The 16,948-nt window shown below is 35.9% G+C and overlaps 1 long non-coding RNA gene across 1 annotated transcript; it reads left to right on the top strand.

Annotated features, from left to right (window-relative positions):
- The first annotated feature begins 12,226 nt into the window (after positions 1-12,226).
- Positions 12,227-13,216, top strand: LOC107814244 (uncharacterized). Its single transcript, XR_012697553.1, has 2 exons — positions 12,227-12,595; positions 13,030-13,216. It is a non-coding gene; the product is annotated as an uncharacterized LOC107814244 (long non-coding RNA).
- Positions 13,217-16,948: the final 3,732 nt, after the last annotated feature.

Below are 16,948 nucleotides of genomic sequence, written 5' to 3'. Positions count from 1 at the left end.
TGAATAGTAATGAAGAAGCGTTAAAAGACTTAGCTTTATGCATATAGGATAAGCAACAAGAGTAACCTGGAGTTTGGTCGCAGACCTCAGTAACAATAAATCAAAGTAAGAGTTACGGTATAGTATGGCCTACCTAGATGTAGTAAAGCTAATAACGCCCAGAGGAATAGCTTGACATAATTTTGTATATGTTCACAAAGTGAGGCCTAGAGATTGGCTAAGAGCTGGAAGAAAGAGGAGAGAAGCGTTGCATAGGCGCATATACAAAGTTAGAGTCGTACAGGCTGCATGATAGAAGGTAGAAACAGTTACGAGATTAGAAGGATTCCGACTACAAGTCGTGGTGTGAGAAAGAGGCTTAAAGGGGGGAATGCCCTGGCCTTTGGATTTATTCAAAGAACAATTGTCTAGATGGAAAGGAGAGAATACTAAAGTATTCGGAAGACATAGGTTATGAAAATGATAAGTACATCAGTCAACATTTGAGGACGAATGTTCCAAAGGGGGGAATGATGTTACGCCTCACATTATTACGTCGATGTTATGCTCCACATTAATTTATTATGATAATGTTACGCTCCGCAGTAATTTCTTATGACGATGTTATGCTCCACAGTAATTTCTTACGATGATGTTACGCTCCGCAGTAATTTATTACGATGATGTTACACAATGTAGTATTGTACGTTGAATTTGTCGTAAGATAATTGACATCAGTTTAAGGACAAGATTATTTGGAGATTATAAGTATTATGCAATTTCAAATAAATGATGAGTAAATTCGTGAAGGTGAAAGGGTAAACGAATCAAAGAAAATGAGTTTCGTTGAAGGTTGCCGATTTGGGATGAAATACGGTCCGAGCTATAATACCTGATACTTATGGACTAGTACCATACAAGGTACCATATGACCGTGATAGTATGATGTATAAAGTACATTAAAAATGAGTAGAATTTTAAGTAATTTAAGACAATTCTTAATTATGCGGGTAATTAGGTAATTACCGGGTAACAGGACATTACCTAATTACCTAATAAGTGGATAAAGATTTAAATTTTTCACCCCCACCCCCACGTGGCAGTAAGCCACTATTAATACATATGACTAAGTAGTCATATGATCTTAGGTGGCTATCTAAGGTGAATAGGACTTTAACGTGTAATCCATTCAAAGTTGGTACAAAGTTTGGTTTCATTACAAAGTTGGTCTAATTTTGGACATAGAAAAAGAAAGTAAGAATCAGATAGCTTTCCTCCAAATTCTAAGCAATTCAAAAACAGACGCTAAGGTTCAATCCAAGAAATATTCCAACGAAAATTCTTGCAACGAAACAATTCCAACAAGAATTGTTAGAACCGTAGCAACATAAAATTTTGCGGTTCTAAAGGAGTACGGTGCAATCTTTCCCAAGAATATTATACAATTTTTTTTCTACTCGAGGTATGTTAAGGCTATCCCTTTTTTCTTTTTGGCATGATCAATACGATACAAACAAAACGAGCAAATACACAATTTTTATAAATGACTCTATTCATTAAAATATTAAGGGTGTCCATATTCTTGATTCCCCATGTGAATTATTATATTTTCTGTTCATGGGTCTCAAAAAAATACGTATTTGATAAAATTTATCCGACATGCATATTATTTTTATAACATTTCGAGAAAATCTTATTAATGTATTTCTTATGCATTTTATGCATTTATACATGTACATTGACCCATGACCAGATTGCGTTATATACGCGTATATTATATGTATATGGGATATAGGAAAAGGTTGATGATTTGCCCACGGTGGCCGAAATGATGTGATGGGATGCCCTCAGAGGCTTGATGATGTTATGAACACATATACCTATGCATGGTATGACATTTATACGCATATGCATGATATTATAAAAATGAAATGATTCCCAGAGCTTTGCAGACGTACATGTCGAGTGTTTTACTCTATGTTTCTCTCATGTCTATTATTTACTATTTTCATTCCTTACATATTCGGTACATTATTTATACTGATGTACCTTTTGCCTGGAGATGCTGCATTTTATGCCCGCAGGTCTCGATAGGCAGGTCGTGAGTTTTCCAAGTAGGCGATCAGCTCAGGGAAAATATTGGTGCACTCCATTTGCTCCAGAGTTTCTTGTTTGGTTAGTATAATTTATACGTGTGTTGTTTGGTATGGCAGGACTCTGTCCCAACCCTTATAAAGATTATATATTCTTAGAAGCTTGTAGACAGATGTCATGTATGATTGTATGGCCTTGTCGGCCTATGTTCAATGTACGAGTGATCGTTTGGTCTTATAGGCCAGTATGTCATATGTATAAGTTTATTCCCTCATATTTTACTCCGGTTCATTTACCTATGATGGAATGATACGAAAGATACGTTATGTTGGTACTCGGTTGAGTAAGGTACCAGGTGCCCGTCGCGGCCCATCGGTTTGGGTTGTGACAGACGGCTTTGGAACAACTCTTGGCACGTTCGAGGATGAATGTATGTTTAAGTGTGGGATAATGTAATGAGTCGACCAGTCATTTTGAGCAATTGCACTTTGCTCGATAGTTTGAGGGCATGAGTAGCTCCGTATGATGTATTATGACTTGTGTGAATCGTCAGTTTTAGTTTTCAGGTTATCCGGAAGTGATTTGGAAGAATGAATCTCATATTTGTAGCTTTAAGTTGGAAGAGTTGACCAAGTTTGAGTTTAGGTATTTGACCCCGGAACATAGTTTTGATGATTTCGTTAGGCCCGGATGGTGATTTTCGACTAAGGCGTATACCCGAATTTGCATTTGGATATTTCTAGAAGGTTTCGACGCTAATTGGTGGAAGTTAGAAATTTTGAAGGTTTGGAAAGTTCATAAGTTTGACCGAGAGTTGACTTTGAAGATATCAGATTTGGATTGTGGTTCCGGGAATTGGAATAGCTTCGTTATGTCATTTGGGAATTGGGTACAAAATTTGAGTCCATTCCGGGTTGATTTGATATGTTTCGGCGCGAGTTTCGGAAGTTAAAAGTTCAAAGTTCATTTAGGTTCGATTTAAGGTGTGATTCATCGTATCAATGTTGTTATGCGTGATTTGAAACCTTGAGTAGGTCCGTGTTATGTTATGGGACTTGTTGAAATGTTCGGACATGGTCCCGAGGGGTCAGGTAAGTTTCGGAGTAGAGTCGGAGCATTTTTCCTTCATGTTTGACTGCTGGTATGTTCTGGGCTACTGGTGCTGATTTTCCTTCTATGAGATTGCGAGGGAAGAAACATGATCGTAATGTACAATGTTGGAGCTGGTGCACTTTCTTCTATGCGTTCTCCATTATAGGACTACGTTCGCGGTGGTCCAGCAACTAGTGTAACGCGGCCGCATTCTTGGGAAGGCTATCGCGTATCAGCGTGGGTGCTGGGTAGAGATGTCTTCACGTTCACGTGTATCAGGGCGCATTCGCATAGATTTATTCCAGTGGTATGCGCGTTCACATGGTTTGTCTAGCGAACGCGTTGCGTATTTTGAGCAGTGCCATTTTCTATTCTTTGCGATCGCGTGTATTATTCCGCTATCGCGATGCATATGACTGTCCTGTAAATTATAAAGTACTCTATTTTGGGGGTTTCAACCATTTTATCATATTTGGAGCTATGGAGATCAGATTGAAGCCAATTTTGAAGAGATTTTCACCATATAGACTGGGGTGAGTATCCTCTACTCGGTTTGATTTTATTTCATTAATCTATCTTCATTTTTGGCATTTGGTTGATGATTTCAAAAGAGAAATTGGGGGTTTTTGCCTAAAGCTTCATAGAGTGAATTTTCGAGTTTTGAACATCGATATGGAGTCGGATTTGAGTGAAACTATTATGGTTAGACTCGTAATTGAATGGGTTGTCAGATTTTGTGAGTTTTGTTGGGTTCCGAGGTGCAGGCCCGGGTTTGACGTTTTGGTTGACTTTAGGCTTTTGATTTAAGATTCGACCTTTATCATTTGAAATTGTTTCCTTGGGCTTCATATGATGCATTTGAGTTACTTTTGGCTAGTTTCGAGTCGTCTAGAAGTTGGTACGCACGAGATGGCATTTTTGGAGCATCGTTTGGCTTGCTCGGTATTGGATTTGGCTTGTTCGATGTAAGTGACACTTCTAAACTTGATGCTGAGGGTATGAAACCCCGAATTACGTGTTATGTGATTGATGTCGAGGTAACGCGCATGCTAGGTGACAGGCATATGGGTGTGCACCATGTGAATTGTTATTTAGTCGATTCCATGGAATTGTGTAGCTATCTTATCTAAATATTTTTACTGAACTCTATGCGTTAGAGCACTCGAGCTGTGATTTATGCTAGAAATCATGTCTAAGTTATATGCTTATCCTGTTGGGGCCCACTGAGGTCATTTTTGTTGTTGAGCTATTTCTTTACATTGCAATTATGTACTCAGTCATGCGCATTCCTTTGCATATCATATCTTAGTCTTTATTACCATTTATTGATACATCACATCATTATTTTGGGCTAATCTTTCATGACATTGTGAGCCTGAGAGACTGGGAAGATTGATGATTGAGTGAGACCGTGGGTCTTATTGTGAGGATATTAATACTTTAGCACGTGAGTTGTATGTGCAGCACGTGAGTTGTCTGTGCGGGTCCATATATTGATACTGTAGAATGTGAGTTGTCCGTGCATCACGTGAGGATCCAGATATTGATACTATGACACGTGAATTATTCGTGCAGAACATGAGTTGTCCGTGCGGATCAGGCTTTATTGATTAATTCCAGGATTTTGCTTATTATAGTGCTTGGGCTGGATCGGCCCCTCCGAAGTCTGTACATCCACAGTGGGCACAGTTGCTAGCAGTTATTATGTCTGGGCTGGATCTTCCTTGTACAGTACTGAGTGACTGAGTGTGTCGAGTGATTGAGCGTGATGAGTGAAAAGTGTGAAACAATGAGATTGAGTACTCTGAGAGTGTGAGTACATGATTTCATCATTGAGATGCATTGCATTTGACATGCGTACTTGAGATACATGCATAGAGATGCAATTCCTTATGCTACCCGATTTTGGTGACATTCATGATTTCACATGTGTATTGACATGTAGGTATAGAGATGTATTTTTCCTCATGTCATCTGAGATTTAAATATTTTACCTGTTGTTGAAAGTCTTTAGGAAAAATCACAGTTTTTCTGATATACTCATATTTTGGAGATTTCGGTAAAAGATTTGGGTTTTACTGTTATACTTGAAAAACATGCCTATTTTTCCATAACTGTGAACGAGCTGAGCATCATATCTTTGAGTTGTTTGTTGTACTTCTTTTATTATATTGTTATGAGTTGTGGCTGGTTATTGGAGTTGAACCCTGGCCTTTGTTCCAGCTCATCACTACTTTCAACATAAGGTTAGGTTTGTTACTTATTGAGTACATGGGGTCGGTTGTACTTATACTACACTTCTGCACCTTGCGTGCAGATGTTGGATGCTGACGTTGTTGCGTACATTGGGAGCTTGATCGGAAGATGTACATGTATTCTAGTTATTGTTATCACTAGTCCTTGGTAGCATTAGATAGGAGTTATGTTCATTTACCTTTCAAACAGATGTTATAATTATTTCAATTCAGTTTTGTAAGAAATCTAAATCTTAGACGCTTATGATTTGTACTACCAGTCCTCAGGAAATTCTTTGTATAATAGTTCAGTTGTATTATCATTTTTTCTCTTAATAAATACCATTTGAACTGGTTTATTGTTAGTTGGCTTACCTAACGGGCTGGGTTAGGTACCATCACAACTAGTTGGATTTTGGGTCGTGACAATATGATTATGTCTTGAGCTATGGTTATGGATTGATACAGCTTGTTCAGAGTTATACGGTGCATAGATGCAAGAATCGGGTCATATAATGAGTTTCGTATGTTGGGGATTTGGGTTTTAAGGTTTATGGACTAAGGTTGAAGTAAGAATCCCATGTTAGGTGGTGTCGTCGGGCTTATATGGATTTGGTGACGTGGGATCACTCATGGTTATATGTATGGCGGGGGTATATGCCGATTTGATGGATTTAGAACGACTCTTGGCACATTCGAGCACGAACGTATGTTTAATAGGGGGAGAATGTAACGACCCGACCGGTCATTTTGAGATTTAGCATTCCATTTAGTGGTTTGATACTTTGAGTACCTTCATATTATGTATTATGACTTGTGTGTATGGTTGGTTTCAGTTTTCGAGCGGTTCAATATTTTATTTGGAAGAATGATTCTCGTTTTAGAAGTTTTAAGTTGGAAGAGTTGGTTAATGTTTGACTTTTGGGTAAACGGACTCGGAATCGGGTTTTAATTATTTCAATAAGTTTGTATGATGATTTTGGACATGTCTACAAAGATTGGTTAAATTTCGATGAGTTTTGGATAAGTTTGGGTTGTATGGTGATTGTTTTCGGTTTCGACATTGATTTGACCATATAGGTAATCATATTAAGCAAATGTCCTTTGATTCGTGTTTCAACTAAATCATTATATCTGTATCGTGAGTTTGGAACCATAGTAACTGAAATCATCAAGTTTCGACGTTGTATGAGGAATTTATGATCATTTTACTAACAATTGGGTTGCCAGATGTTTCAGATTAACTATGAAATTGCCACTGTATTCGTATTTAAAAATCTGCACTATTTTCAAATATTGAAACCAACATATCTCCTTCACTATAAGGTCAAATGGAGTGATTCAAAAGCCTAACATGATTGGAATTTCACGAGGAATCTATTGGAGGCATTAAAAGCGAGTTTGGGGATAATTTGCCACAAGAAACAAGGTAGAAGAGCTGGGCGTTTTTGGCTATTAATGTTGTTAGCGTTTTTCTCATCTTGAAAGTTTGGGATTGTGAGAATTCAAGGATGTTCTTCAAGTTTCTTCCATGGGGTAAGTGTTTTCTACTCGGTTTTGATTATATTATGTGATTCCATCTTCGTTTTTAGCATTTGATTGATGATTTCAAAAGAGATATTGGGTTTATTTTTTGTCTAAACTTTTGTAAAGTGAATTTTTGAGTTTTGAACACCGATTCAGTGTCGGAATTGAGTGAAATTAGTATGATTGGACTCACAATTGATTGAGTTGTCGAATTTTATGAGTTTTGTCGGGTTTCGAAGTGGGAGCTCTGGTTTGACTTTTTGGTTGACTTTGGGTAAATATGTAAAGATTCAACCTTTATCGAATGGGTTTGCTTCATATGGCATTATTTGATGATTTTGAGCTGCTTTTGGCTAGTTTCGAGCCGTTTGGAAGATGGTTTGAGCGGGATAGCGCTTCTAGTGTATCGATTGGGCTTGTTTGAGGTAAGTATCTTGCCTAACTTTGTGTGGAGGAAACTATCCCTTAGGATTTGGGTTGCTTCTGCCATTTGTATTATGTAAAGGCCGTGTACGTAAGGTGACGAGTGGGTACATAGGCTATATGTGGTATTTGACCTGTTTAGATTATCTAGAGTCTTTCCATACCTTTAATTGAATTATCATAACATGTTATATCTCTCATTGTTAATCTACTCTTACATGCTCTATTTGAGGTTGTTAGCACTTTCTCTACCTCTTACTTGTTATTTTTCTCTTATATGCTTTAGTTGAAGTTATTGTCTTGTTACCTCTTAATTGTTGAATCACTTTTAATTGAAGTTGTTATTTCGTGGAATATCATCTTGTTGAGTTATTGGTGTTGAAGTTGTAATAGCCGTTTTCACATTGAGGTGAAGTTGTTAATTGTTGAGATACCTTTCCTTGTTGAGCATTCTCATTCATTTTGTTATTATTGAAATTCTTGTACATATTGTGGTTGAGCCATGGGCTATTTGTTGTGGAAATATTGGTGTTGTAGACTTTGTGGCAAGTTGTGGCATATGGGCACTTATGGTGCGAGTTGTGATTATGTTGTGATATTGACATGCATGCGATGATATAAGGCTAGGGGTTGATACGCATGCGGTGAGATAAGGTGTGATTAGATTATCTAGAGTCTTTCCATGCCTTTAATTGAATTTTCATAACATGTTATATCTATCAATGTTAATCTACTCTTACATGCTCTATTTGACGTTGTTAGCACTTGCTCTACCTCTTACTTGTTATTTTGCTCTTACATGCTTTAGTTGAAGTTATTGTCTTTCTTATTTTTTTGTTACCTCTTAATTGTTGAATCACTTTTAATTGAAGTTGTTATTTCGTGGAATATCATCTTGTTGAGTTATTGGTGTTGAAGTTGTAATAGCCGTTATCACATTGGGGCGAAGTTGTTAATTTTTGAGATACCTTTCCTTGTTCAGCATTCTCATTCATTTTGTTATTATTGAATTCTTGTACACATTGTGGTTGAGTCATGGGCTATTTGTTGTGAAAATATTGGTGTCGTTGACTTTGTGGCAAGTTGTGCCTTATGGGCACTTGTGGTGCGAATTGTGATTGTTTTGTGATATAGATACACATGCGGTGGTATAAGGCTAGGGGTTGATACACATGCGGTGAGATAAGGTGGGCTTGAAAGGTGTGTTGCTAGTAGGGGAACTACTTGAAGCCACGCGGTGAGATAAGGTGGGCTAAAACGCGTATAGTTATTTTGGGAAAAAATGATTTTCAAAACTAAATGTAAGGCTCACGCGGTGATATAAGGAAAGATCGTGATTGAAATTGTGTAATGTGAATATGAGGCGGTACCTCGGTTGTGATTTTCATTATACATTCTATGTTGGAACAACTTGTTAATTTGAACGGTCATTATTCTTCCTTCAATCATTCATCCGCATTTTGATTGTGTTTGGTTATTCGTTGTTATCTTGGTGTTGGCGCGATTGTGGTTTCTTGTGTGAGTCATGCATTCTACGTGATTTGTTGCGTTTATTTAACATGCCAATTTGTGCCTCCGTTATAACTTGGTGAATTGATTGTCAATGTGAATTTAATTGCGTGGAGTCACTATATCATATTTTGTTGAGTTATTGGTAACATAATGGTTTAAATAAAAGAATTATTAATATGCTTTATTCTATGTGCCTCTTAAAATAAAACTCGTTATCTCACTCGGTGCCTTATGATTCTAAATGGTTATCGCACTTTCACTATAATTGAGTTCTCAAATTATACTCATCACCCTGTTAGATGTTTACCTTACTTAAAATTGTTATCATATGTTTCTTTAAGAAAATTCTATATTTGATTCATTAATTAAACTTATGTTTTTCTTTGTTTAAAAATAATCCTTTTACTCAATTTTATTTATTTCTAAACTAAACTCATCTTATACTATGTTTTGTACAAATATGATATTATTTTACTTTACTTGATTTCTAAAATAAACTCATTATTTCATTTGACACCATACTTTAATCAAACCGTTTATTATTTAGAATTTTGTACAAAACGTTATAACCATTATACCTAAGGGTGTCTGTGAAGAAGAAAACACAAATTGTACATTGCGATCGCTAGATTTTGGCCGCGATCGTGATGAAGGAAATGTTGCTGGAACTTTTTCTAACCGCGATCATGTGGCTTATGACCATGATCGCGAAGAAGGAGGCCTGACAAGTGTATTAAACATCTAATTTCGGGATTTTGAGCTCATTTCTTCACTTTTATGTTTTTGGAGCACATGTGAGGCAATTTGGGGTGATTCTTGAAGATCATTTTTGCCATATATCATGAGGTAAGTTATTCCCACTTGTTGTAAGATAAATACGTGAATTATATATGGATTTAAATATGAAATTTTGTGGAAATTGGGGGATTTTGGAAGAAAACTTATGATTTTATATTTTTTTTGATTTTGACCAAGAAATTGGACATTGAATTAGGAATAAATTATATATTTGAGTTCGTGGTGTCATGAGTAATATTTATCTTCAAAACAATTTGGAATCCGGACACTTGGGCCCGAGGGTTGACTTTATTGACTTTTCGAGCGGAGTTGGAAATTATTATAATTTGTTAAGTTATGAGTATTGAAGTATATTTTGATTGGTTTGCATGTTGTTTGGATAGTTTCGGATCGATGGGCATCGATTTGAGTTGTTAAAGAGGTGTTGAATCCGGTTATCAGATTTCGGAGCGAGGTAAGTCTCTTGTCTAACCTTGTGAGGGAGAAACTACCCCTAGGTGATGTAATTGTTATGTGCTACTAGTTGTGGGTGCTACGTACGCACGATGTGACGAGAGTCCGTATGTAGCTAAAATATGTTTATGTCCAGATAGACTTAAGATCTTATCATATAATATTTGAATTATTTGAATTCAATTTTCTACCTTAATTAATTGAATTTATAATTGAAATTGAATTGGGAATATATCAGGCCGAGCTTTATCACTCTGAGTTGTTTGGAGAGAAAATTGATAAACAGTAAAATGTCATGTTTAATTTATGCTCATTTACATGTGTTGTAAGCACGTGACTCGTAACTCGGTAAGTTTCTTCAAATCCTGTGGATCGGGCCGAATACCTCGACAGTATATTGAGATGTATCTCTGGTTCGCGCCGGTCGACCTTCGGTAGTGTACACACCACTCTGGATAGGGTCGTACGACCTCTACATAATCGTGCGTAATATCACTAGGAGCCCAAATATTCTTGAGATGCCCCTTTTATTGAGACCTGACATTTGTATGGTATTCCTTATCCATTTGGGATTACATTTGATATTTATGATATGTTGAGATATCATATGACATTCGAGAGGTTTATATTGTCAAAAGAAAAGTTGGGAAATTATGTGAGTTACAGTTTTTATCTCATGGTTACTGTTGTGTTTCATACCTGTTTTTAATCTATTATATTATTTTATTGGACCACTAGTAAGTATCGATGTCGACCCCTCGTCACTATTTCTCTAGGGTTAGGTTAGATACTTACTGGGTACGCGTTGATTTACGTACTCATGCTGCACTTCTGCACTAAATGTATAGGATCTGACAGGTTCATTTGGTAGCCATCTTGGTGCGTAGGCGTAACTGCTGAGTGGACTTTATGGTGAGCTGCTTCCTATGCTATGCACCACAGCCCACATAGTCTCCATCTTATTTATTTACTTTATCGTGTCTATCTTATATTTCACACATAGGTTGTATTATTATTGCACTCTTTAGTAGACGCCCATGCACTTGTGACACCTGGTTTTTGGGATGTTCTAGAATTTGTTTGTGGTTTTCCTTAGCATTTGCACACTTTTATTATCTATTCTATTTAAATTGTAAGTTTTCTTGATTTTTATGCCTTAATTTCTTTATCTAATAAAATTCACGTCTTCGAAAATAATAAAATAAATAATTAAGTTGGTAGTTCACCGTTGGCTTGCCTAACGATGACGTTGGGCGCCATCACGGCCTATAGTGTATTTTAGGTCGTGACATCTTGTTATCAGAGAGTTAGGTTCACTTAGGTCCCACGAGTCAGGAACAAGTCTAGTACTTGACGTTCGCAGGCCTCGAAGTCACCATGTTACTTCATTATGCTACTGTTAAATTGTAATTTAAAATAATATTGTGTTTAGAAATTTTAGTGTGCTTTAGTAGTGCTTATGACTCCGTACTGCCGATTTTGAAAAAATATATAACTATTGGCCGCTTGCGGCTATGTATGTCATTTAATGGTTTATGATAAATGATTAAATAGTTCAATTCTATTATTAAATCAAGATGTGTTAGGCTTACCTAGTCATAAAGACTAGGTGCCATCACGACATATTAAGGTGCGAAATTGGGATCGTGACATACTCAAATCATAAAACTATACCCTTCTGAGACTCGGAATTGAGTTAGGCTGCTCAAGTTGCACTGTCCACTTTTACAGGTAAAGCCCATTTAAGCTAGCACATAATATAAATGGGTGGAACTACCGACTTGGTTTCTTAGATATTCTCGTTAATAACTCACCAAATCTTTGGCCCAACTTATATATTGTCCCTTCAATTTAACAGTCAATAGGTTTTATCTCTAGGATAATGGTAAGAAAGAACGTAACTCCTAAGAGGAAGAAGCTTCACACTGCTTTATTTGACTTTTCTCTTTTTTAACATTGATATATCTTTCCAAAATAAGGGACCACACACTAGGAGAAACTTAGAAGAGGGCCAAATCAATAACAGAAGTAGTAAAAAGAAATTCTAGCCATACATCATCTCTTTTAAAATAATATAAATAGACTTCCACCTTAACATATTGGAAAAAGTAAACCAATCCATCAACTTTCTTCTAGAGAAAAGAAATGTCAAATGTCCAAATATTGGCTTTGGTCACTTTGGCTCTAATTATAGTCCAAACAAAAGCAGATAAAATTGAATGTGATGATTTGATACCGCAAATGAGTTCTTGTCATGGGTTTTTGCTAAGTCAAAGTGCAACACCAAGCCAAGAGTGTTGTGTTATACTGCAAGATTTGAGTAGAGATGTTGTTACGTCCCAACCAAATCGTCAAGCTATGTGCCAATGCTACAAAGCTGCTACGCTAACTTTCCCTATAGATATTCAGAAAGCTCAGAGACTTCCTCAGCTTTGCAACTTCACTAGCACTATGCCCATTGATCCCAATGTTGATTGTTCCAAGTAAGCTTCAATTCTCCCACCATTTTATAAGAGTATTACTTGTTTATCATGAATTATGTTGCTCAGATGTGTTAGATTCTTCCAGAGTAGTATTATCTTTTGGAGAATCCCACACGAGTGCATCAATATTTTTTGCTAATTCGCGCTACATAGTGCATGAGTCACATGTTAAATGAGTAGTGTGTCCAATGTTTGTTAAGTGTCCAATTATATGTTAAAACCCTTGATTCATTTCTAATATATTTTATTACTAGAGCGGGCAAACTAATTATTTATAGAGGGCAATTGGAAGTTAAATATGACAATTATTAAATCTTTAAAGGGAGCACCTCTCGAGTATATATGTTCTTTATTTGATGTATTTACTTATACACTTAAACAGTTTTTTCGTGTTGTCCTTTTATTTGTTTGACCCTTTTTGGTCATGATTCCAGGGTTTGAATGAAGTATAAAACCATCAAAAAGTAGAAGAAATACAATCCTATGGTGCAATAGCAATGATGCCTTCTGATAGGAAATGTCATTTCCCTCCGGCAATTTGCAATTCTATTTTTAAATAATAGCTATCTATTGAATAGCTAACTTTGTCTTCAGTAATGAAACTCTCTCCTTCTATGCATGCATATATTCTCCAATCAATTTACTCCTTTAAGTCGTTTGATTTACTTTATTTATTTATTATCTTTAATTCGTCTGATAATTACAAGAAATTGAACAAATTTGACGATGTCCCTCAAGCATTCCATAGTGGACAAACATGACAATGCACTTTAAAATTTATAAAAATCATGAACTTTGGTAGAGGTTAAAAATTTGGAAACACACTTATAATTCAGATACTTCAACGGATAAATTGTTGTGAATTAGTTTTTCCTTTTTTGCAATATATTCTCTGAACGAATTGTAAAAACCCAATATTAGGCGTGGCGATACACACATAGTGGCGATCAACACTATAATTGTCAATGCCCAGATCTGCACAAAAAATATGTAGAAGTGTAGTATAAGAATGGGATAACATGTACTCAGTAAGTATCAAGATTAACCTCGGTGAAGTAGTGACGATGTTCAGGTCATGGGATACCTATAATCAAATAAACCTAAATAGTTCATAATTATTCACAACAAGACTATGACAAGAATACAATATCGTCAATCATATCAAGAGATATAAACTTATCATGGATAACTCTATTTCTACTAATAAGTCAAAAACACATAACAAAGGCTTGAGGTAGCATAAAATTCAATATAGAAAGCATATAAAATGCATGATAAGGCATAAGCGATTCACTTGGATGGTCAAAGCTTCCACATTTATGCTCAAACTCACCATAATCGGATTCTATATCATAATCAACCAAACATCTGTCAATTTATCACAATCTACGTGTACGTCATCAAGAGAGAAACATGAGAGGACGACTCTAGAGGGATGAATCCAAATCTACACGTTGCACGATAGAGATCTTGTGCCATAACAGTAACACTATCACTATAACTACACGGCAAAAATCTCGTGCCACAATAATAACAATATCACAATCACCGCACGACAGAAACTTCGTGCCATATCCAAAATCAAATCGCTCAACATGTCCAAATGTGTCGTAATCATAGCAATCCGAAATAACATTTTATCTTTAAAGAAGCATATGCTCATAAATAATCAATAAGGTACACATGGACATAATAAATAAAAGTGCGGATGTGTGCCCACGATGTGAAACATGGCTATGACTAAATCACGTATAATAACAATTTTACAAATAGCCCATCTTGTCCAAGTAATAGGTAGTAATCCTAAACATGGTTACTAACATGAAAGGATAAGCTCACATAGTTATAATTGATTAATAATATGAATCATAGAAGGCACAAAACCAAACAAGGCATAAAGAAAGCCTAAAGTCTAGTTCGACCACGAATCATATATAGCACCCATATATATACTCGTCACCTTGCATATATATTACATCTTACACATTACAACTAAGCAAACAAGGTCATATCCTAAGCGTTATTTTCCCGCAACAAGGTTAGGGAAGATACTTACTTTAACAAGTCAAATCAACTCTCCAAAATCGCCTTTCCTTTAGAAAACACCTCCAAGCGGTTCAAATCTAACCAAATAATACTTAATAATATGCACCTTATTGGTTATTTTATGAGTATATGCATTCATCCTTGGTGGTGAATAGCTTCTTTTGGGTTGATATGATTATGGCATATTTGGACATCTTGAGCGGATTGATGTTGTTGTGGCACGAGGTTTCTGCGGTGCGGTCATGGTGATAATGATATTGTTATGGCACCAGGTCCTTTCCGTGCAACTTGTGGATATAGATCCATCCCCTAAGGCGGCCTTCCCATGTTTCTCTTTTGGTGGCGTACATACGGTGTTTGGGAGACACTGATGAGTGTCTGAATATGATGATGTTGGATGATGAGTTAGACATAAAGATGGAAACCATGACCATTCAAATGAATACTTTATGCCATATCATGCATACTATATACTTTCAGTGCTTATCTTTTAATATTCTGCTTGATGCCTCAGTTGTATGCTTTGGACTTGATAGTCGAGATAAAACGATTCATGTTAACTTGCTATGTCATGATACACTGTTCTACGATACAGCATCTCTTTTCCTTGTCTTTCTAATTATATGCATGAATTGTACATGTTTGTTTGTTAGTGAGTATTATATGACTTTAATCTCGCTACTATTTCATCGAGGTTAGTCTTGATACTTACTGAGTACATATTGTCTATGTACTTATACTACAGTTATATATATTTTTTGTAGATTCTGGCATTGGCTCGAGTGGACCTCAGGAGGATTCCTAGTAGCTGATGTAAGAGACTTGAGGTAGTGCTGATTGATTGTCCGCATGCCGTTGAAGTCACCTTCTTCCATTTTCATGCTACTTATTTATGTTTCAAACAGTAGTTGCACGTCTCACATGTATCTTTATCGTAGATGTTCATGACTTCGTACTATCGAATTTTGAGAGTCATTGTGGTGTTTTTTATTTTGGATGATGTTGTGAGATTTATCTTATTTTATCTATATCATGACTGTACTTTATCCTATATTTCACTTGTTCTAGTTGATTATGATTATTAGTTTACTTAGCGGGTTAGGTTAGATGTCATGACGGTGATGATGGAATTTTGAAGCGTAATCTTTAGAAGCGATATCCAGTGCATGTCTGCCTTTCCCACAGTAGATATGCATTCATTCAAAGTTATGCCAAGTATGCCTCAGTATAACTTTGTTTAAGTTATGCCAAGTATGCCTCCCATAATTTTGAGCAAGCTATGCCTCTCCTATAATTTTGACCAAGTTATATCTCGTTAATCTCCCTTGAAAAACTTATTTAAACGGGAACGAAAGATAAATAGTAATTCGAAATGGTTCTATTTGTGCAAATCTCCAAATGGCTATTATCTCGGGGAATTTTCAAAAATATACCGCCTACTACAATACTTTGCACCTACATAGTCATATTTTTTAATTTACATCTGTATAGTCAATATTTTTATTGCAACAATTCACATACACCCTTATACATTACTATTATACAGTATTTATACATCTTTATAAATAATGCATCTATATTGACTATAAAAGTGTGTAATAGTAATGTATAAAAGTGTATAACACATCGCTACCTACAAAGATAAAAAAATTATGCAATTTTAATTGTAATTCTTGTTCAAAACTAGTCCAAGTCTCCAGTAAAACACTTCAAATGTTACGGACAACTATCTAAACTATTTCTAACAAGCCTAGCTAAATAACATCCACTCCAAATTTCTCACAAAAATTAAACTCGAAATTTAGAATCACTTCTTTAAGCTTGTTTAATAATTGTAATTTACTTTTAAAATCTAATTTCACCGTCCAAAACTCACAAATCGGTACTCTAACTACAATTTGAGCTCCAAACACAACAACACATGGAGTTTGACAACTACAATTCAATAGGACTCACAACTTTTAGATTCAACTTTGAAGATATAAATTCAAAAATTTCAATAATGGAGATTCTGAGATTTTCTCCTCCTAACTTTATTATGAATGCAAAAAGAGGGATGATGACAGGAGGTGACGTTTTCGATTTGGGTCTATGAATTGGTGGAGAAGATGAAAATGTAGGCCATGTTGGGCAAGGCCTGCTACAATGTAAATAAAAAAAAGAGACCAGGGTCAACTATATAACAATATGGGAAGAGTACGAATTTTGATATATTAAGAATCCAGATGACATAGAGTGTAAAGTGTTTACCCGTAAAATGGTACAGTTGAATTTATAGTGTGGTTTATAGAAAAGCGAATTGACTTG

Source organism: Nicotiana tabacum, chromosome 12, assembly GCF_000715075.1.
Source record: "Nicotiana tabacum cultivar K326 chromosome 12, ASM71507v2, whole genome shotgun sequence".
In the NCBI taxonomy this organism is placed as follows: Eukaryota; Viridiplantae; Streptophyta; class Magnoliopsida; order Solanales; family Solanaceae; genus Nicotiana; species Nicotiana tabacum.
Note: the sequence above shows the minus strand (reverse complement) of the source record. Positions and strands in the feature narration are given on the sequence as shown.